The following is a 6000-nucleotide window of genomic DNA, read 5'->3' as shown; positions in this document are numbered from 1 at the left end:
CCTCCACCTTGGGTAGCTCACAGAGAAACAAGAGTTTCAGTCATTGAGCTTGTTAAGAACATCAATGAAAACTCCAGAAAGTCTGACCACGAACGACAACGTTCACATTTAGTTTAGAATATTTAATGTTCACAATGGTAACATTTTTATGCAATGGGTAAGTGATCCGACTAAATGGAGAAACCTGGGACTGTCAAAGTTTCAACAAAGAACTGCATAAAATCTGACCGTGTACATCTTACCCACACTGGGAGGAGACACCGAAACCACGTCACTGGGAGAGCTGGTACCGACAGAGGCACCAACAGAGACAGAATGAGAGAGGATGAGGTCCGATGATATCACACACACAGACATCCAAGTTGCACCTGTAGACAAACCTTTTCATATTTCTGTATGTTTACTTCTGTCGGTATTTCTAATTAATTCTAGTAGCAGAAATGTGAAAATCAGCTATAATTTTAACTGCATGTTATTTTTGACATATTTTACATCATCACATCTTTATAACTCCAGACCCAGATCTGTTTCCAACAAAACGTCTCATCGTTTGTTTTAAGCTGAAATGTCGTCCATGTAAAGAGAAAAAGAAACGTGTTACCTAAATATTTATTTTGTAAACTTTAGTTTGAAACTGTGACATTTACAAATGATTGAATGACCTGGTGTAAATAGAAGTTTGAAAAATGAACCCCCATTTATTTCTTTTATGACAGAATGAACCAAATTATTGGTAATTTTTGACGGTGACTTTACAAATGGCTTCCTGTAGAACTCACTGTTATGTTACCGTCAGAAGCTTTCTGGTCCCATTAAACTTCAGGTTGTCACTGAACGTTTGCAGCATTATGCAGCATCACGTCACTCTTCAGGTCTTCTTCAGATATCGGCGCTGGCAGCAGTTCAGCTGCATCGCTGCTCCTTACAGGTTAGCTCCTCTGTTCACATTTAATGTGCCAATGTGGATTTTCAGTTAATTTAATTTACCTGTCATTTCAAAAATGTCCCCACATTTTGCCAAGTGGCACATGCTAATTTGTACCCGAGTTGGCAGGCAGTGAGACCGCAGTTGGCTGAAACTGAGGTAAACACTACGAGGTTTAATGAAAAGATTTTCTTAAATTTCAGGAAGACAAAGTCTGAATGAATTGGCGGTTTGGTCTGTGATCTGACAGAATACCGCATGCAGTCGTATTATAGTAAAACTAATAGTATGTGTTAGTATAATACTATTATACCAACACTGCAGAGTATAGGGTGGGGGGGGGATCATGAAAACATCCTGATCTTCACACTGAAGAAGATTTCTGCAGTGTGAAGATAACATGTCTGCAGAAACTGATCGACTAAATCAGGATCTCGCCTTCATTTGGTCAGCATGTCCAGGGCTGTGAGTTTGGTTCTGTCCAGTTCCCTCTTCACATTAGGAAGAGTGAACTGGTTTATTTGTTTGTTTTGCAGGTAACCCAAACCTTCACTCACATCACCAGTCAGATTCAGGTTCAAATAGAGAGACTGACTGAGAGGTAGGCAGTAGATAACCTGATATTCTGAATCTAAAAGACAGAAGAGATCAGCAAGCAGCTGTTGTGTAACTGAGGTCAGAAAAATGGATTCTGTCAAATTCCCAGAGCAGGAACATCACCTCCAACAGGACTAAAGACTGGGCTCACTTGGAGTCCTCAGCAGAGACTCTGATGCCTTCTGCTGCGTTTGAGTTCATTCACTCTGCTGCGATAAGAAAACTCTCCAGAGATGAGGAGAAAATCACTTGCTCTCTCTGACGACGTTTCTGCTCCACATCAGCAGAGCCAGCAGCGTCGCTACAGACTCGCCTCATCCGGCTCCAGTCTGGTTCTGCTGGGAGGCCCACAGTTTGGTCAGGACACGCATCATTACTCTCAAAAAAGATTCTTATTTAGATAGTTTGAATTTCATTTACACAAAACAGAAAAGTGTCATCATTTCTTGTGCTCTCCATTTGCCTGAAGTTCCTCCACCTTCTGCTTTGAAGAGCTCCAGTAAAACAACATGTCGCCTCAGACGTTTCTGATTAGAGGTTTCTGAAGGTTGACTGATGGCTGATTCACCACATCATGACTGACCTGCTCAGGAATCAACAGCAGCTTCAGCCATGCAGCCGTTTCTCACTTCCTCTCCTCTCCCACCGTATTTAAGGCTCATGTTAAAGTCTGAAGAGAAATCTGAAAACCTGCAGACCCACTGCACCAGTTAGAAAAAAACTGGTGCAGTGGAAATATGTCTGCAAAAAATCAAAAATATTCTTTTATTCCCTGTGATGCTGCAGTGATGAACAGGAAGCAGTTTTTTAGTAAAACTGCTTCCAGGTAAATCACAAAAATCCAAACAAAACATTTTCTATATTACACACAACCTTTAAACCATCTGAGGAGTGTAATTAGTTTTAACTTGAGACAAACTGAGACATGAGATTTAAAACAAAAAAAATATCATCCGGTGCTGTGAAGAAGAGTTCACACCCTTATTGATTTCTTCTGTTTTCTGATAATCAGTCAATGCTCAGGTCAGATGAAGAGAAACATCCGTCATCAGATTCTTCAACATGTTGGATGTTTCAGATCACAGCAGATCCTGTCTGGATTTATACAGCTGGGTGATGATGTGTTTCCCTTATCATGCCAATAATTCATCGATTTATAACTGAACTTGTTGGAGTTCACCAGCTGTAGAGTCATGGATGAAGATCATTTTAGGCAAATTCTTGTTGGTCATTAAAATGGTTTTTATTTCCAGCACAAGAACGTTAATGTTGCTTCAAAGCATCAACTGTAGAACATTTACCTCTTCAAAGTTCAGATCATCTCAACATTCAAACCTCTTTGAATCCTTTGGATCCCAAACGGTTTTATTTGGGATCAGAACCTCCGAACAGAACCTCCATCTGTGCTCCACATGGCTGAACTCCCTCCACCGTTCAGCTCCACGGAGGCCTGGAGGTAACATCCATCCACTGGATGCCCGATGTGCAGAATGACAGAATATCTCCTCTGACATCTGGAGAAACGAGTCCAACAGATAAAAACTGAGTTCCTCATGCCACGGAGCACAACGGCAGAAGAAACTCATTTTCTGCAAGAACTTCTAGGTGGTGTCAATATCTGCAACTAATCCGAAGGCAGACAGGAAATGAGACAGGTGTCTTTCAAAATAAAAGCTTTTGTGCCGCGTTCACAGGAAATCGTCAGATCTGCTGTGTGGTGCGGGATCTGGATGGTTTTCATGGTGCTGCTTCTGTCACCAGCCATGTGAACTCAGTGAACTTCAGGGTACAAGTGTGCAGAAATAAGAGAACTGGGGCAGTACTGGTTACATCATGAGGACGACATTCAAGATGGCGGACCGGTCACTGTTATGGCCTTTGTAAAAATAACAATAAATCTATAATAACTGATCAATTTTAGGAAAGAAAGCGCATGAACCGACTTAGCTTTCCAAAGTCACTGCATGAGATCTGGCTGTTCAAATGAGTTTCGTTATGACTGGCTGAATACAGAACAAACTGAGAACATTCACTCATTCACAGCAGAGTGACAAAAAGGATGTCAATGCAATTTCTTTTTGCTCAGTGACCATTAACTCAAAACGTCACATGCAGCAATGAATTGTGGGTAATAGCTTCACCAAAGTGGAGGTTTAGTCAAAGTGTGGATAAAGGGGGCGGAGCTAAAGACCACTCAGCAGAGCCGGGTCAGAACCGGGTGGACTGGACCGACCAGAGCAGGAAGTTGGTTTTAATATGAAGGCCTGAAGTGGAGAGCAGCAGGACCAAGCAGCTGATGAGGGAGAGTTAACATTATTTATGAATATGTAATAAATAAACTCGGTGATTTCAGTAAAAACTCCCTGTTTGCTTTTAAAGCTGACAAAATGTAATTAGATCAAAACTTTAATATATTGATACAAATATAAAGTTCATTCATATTTATAAAAATCTTTTGATTTTGTTTTATTGACTGAGTTTCATATTGAACTATTTAAGATGAAAACTGAAATGAGTGAAATATTTGAGGGCTTTTAGTTTGAAATCTGCAGCAGGAAGTAGGTCGCTGTAGTTGGCTGCAGCTTCACACCGGCCAAGCCCGCCGTGCGGTGAGGATTACCGTGCGGGAGAAGCGAGAAGCGCCCTGCAAGGACCGAGGACCGAGGACCGGGACCGGACCGGACCGGACCGGACCGCTGCGCTACAGGAGGACAGGAGGACAGGAGGATAGGAGGACAGGAGGACAGCTTCACTGGGACGTTATCTGGGTTTTTTCTGGTTTTCTCTTCTGTTCTGTTGGAAGTGGAGGAAAGGCGCAGAGTACCAGAGGTGCTGACAGGATCAGCCTCGGAGGAGGAGAGAAGATCCAGATCCGCGTCTCTGAACAGATTCACCTGACTCCAAAAAGAATTAAAAACAAGAAAATCACTCATGGATTTCCGTGACTTATTAATAAGCAGCCAATTCTGTCCGGTCCAGTGGAATAATGTGATTTATTACCATTAACCTGGAATCATGTCTTCTGGTGGAAATCCTCCACTTTCACCTGGACGAGGCTGAAGTGAAGAAAGAAGTGAAGAAAAACGTTCGAGGAAAAGAAGAAATTGAAAAAGAGAGAGAAGAGGGACGAGCGGTGGGTTGAGGTTCGGAGAATCACTCCACTTCTGGTGCCGGATGGTATTTCTCTCGCTGCGGGGATGGAGGGATGAAGCCGGGAGAGAAAAGGACGGGAAGAGCGAGAAAGAGAGAGGAGGCAGAAGCGGAGAAGGATGTAGGCGCTGGACGCGCCCTCTGGAGGAACTGTGAACCCGAGCGGAATTTACTCTACCTGAAGGATTTTTACCTCGGCGCGACGCGGGATTTTATTTCTCTGGAGCCTCAGTGGAGTTACAGCTAGAGTCACCGCAGGATGGGATTAGGAGGAATAACTGTGCGCTGAGACAGGAGGAAACACAGCAGGAGAGAGGAGAGAGGTAGATCTATCTATCTATCTATCTATCTATCTATCTATCTATCTATCTATCTATCTATCTATCTATCTATCTATCTATCTATCTATCTATCTATCTATCTATCTATCTATCTATCTATCTATCTATCTATCTATCTATCTATCCTCTCCAAATTTCATTGATTCTCCTTTGGGTTTGGATTCAGACTCGGGGCGCGTGTTTCAGCATCTATATATATATATATATATATATATATATATATATATATATATATATATATATATATATATATATATCTTAGCAAGGTCAGGACTGGTCAGGTTCCAAGCCGCTGCGCTGCGGTTTGTCAAAGTGCACACCCGCAAAAACTACACCCCCCTCCTCCCCCCTCAGCTGCGCCTCTGTTTGCACCTGCAGGCTGCGGCTGCGTGGCGGGACAGCCGCTGTGCGGAAAAACGCGAACCGTTCTGGCTGCGCAAAGGTTCAAACCAGCACAGTCGTCTGTGCTGATGTTGTCGACGTCATGTAGCTCTTGTAAATGAGTTGTGTGTGTGTGTGTGTGTGTGTGTGTGCGTATTAGACGGGTTGGTGCACATTCAGCTGGACTCGCACGCAGATATTCTTGTGCATCACTAGATGATAAAAGGCAGTGAAACCAAAGAAGCACTAAATGGTTCCTGTCTTTGGTTTTTCATCCTCATATTTTTCTTGAGCCTCAGAATTTGCTCAGGAGAAACTTGGTTGCTGTAAGACGCCCTGTTGGAGCAGAAACGGAATGATGATGCGTTCAGGGCTCATGAGGTGGAAAGCTGCAGAAGTCATGAGCTGCACATGCAGGTTGTGTTCTGCAGAAATCACTAGGCGCTGCTGGAGGTCCTCCCTGCCTGCCACTGGTTGTGTTTGTCTGAAGATGGATCAGTTCATGTTTGTCTATTTCTACACATTTTCCCTCCTGCTCAGAGACAGAAATTGTTCTTTTTTTAAGAAGCTCAGATATTTTATTCTGTTCTTTTTTTCCTTAGAAGG

The 6000-nt window shown here is 42.9% G+C and overlaps 1 protein-coding gene across 2 annotated transcripts in view; it reads left to right on the top strand.

Annotated features, from left to right (window-relative positions):
• Window positions 1–4102: 4102 nt before the first annotated feature.
• LOC122846449 (leucine-rich repeat and fibronectin type-III domain-containing protein 5-like) overlaps window positions 4103–6000 on the top strand; it is a 73448-nt gene continuing 71550 nt past the window's right edge. Inside the window, exon 1 of one of the 2 annotated variants that reach the window (XM_044143434.1) lies at window positions 4103–4995. The gene's annotated coding sequence lies outside the window, so the exon portion shown is untranslated. The remainder of the gene's footprint in view (window positions 4996–6000) is intronic. The other variant, XM_044143433.1, reaches the window with a different exon arrangement.

This window comes from Gambusia affinis, linkage group LG16, assembly GCF_019740435.1.
Source record: "Gambusia affinis linkage group LG16, SWU_Gaff_1.0, whole genome shotgun sequence".
NCBI lineage: Eukaryota > Metazoa > Chordata > Actinopteri > Cyprinodontiformes > Poeciliidae > Gambusia > Gambusia affinis.
The sequence above is the reverse complement of the archived record's forward strand: the minus strand, read 5'-3'. Positions and strand labels throughout refer to the sequence as shown.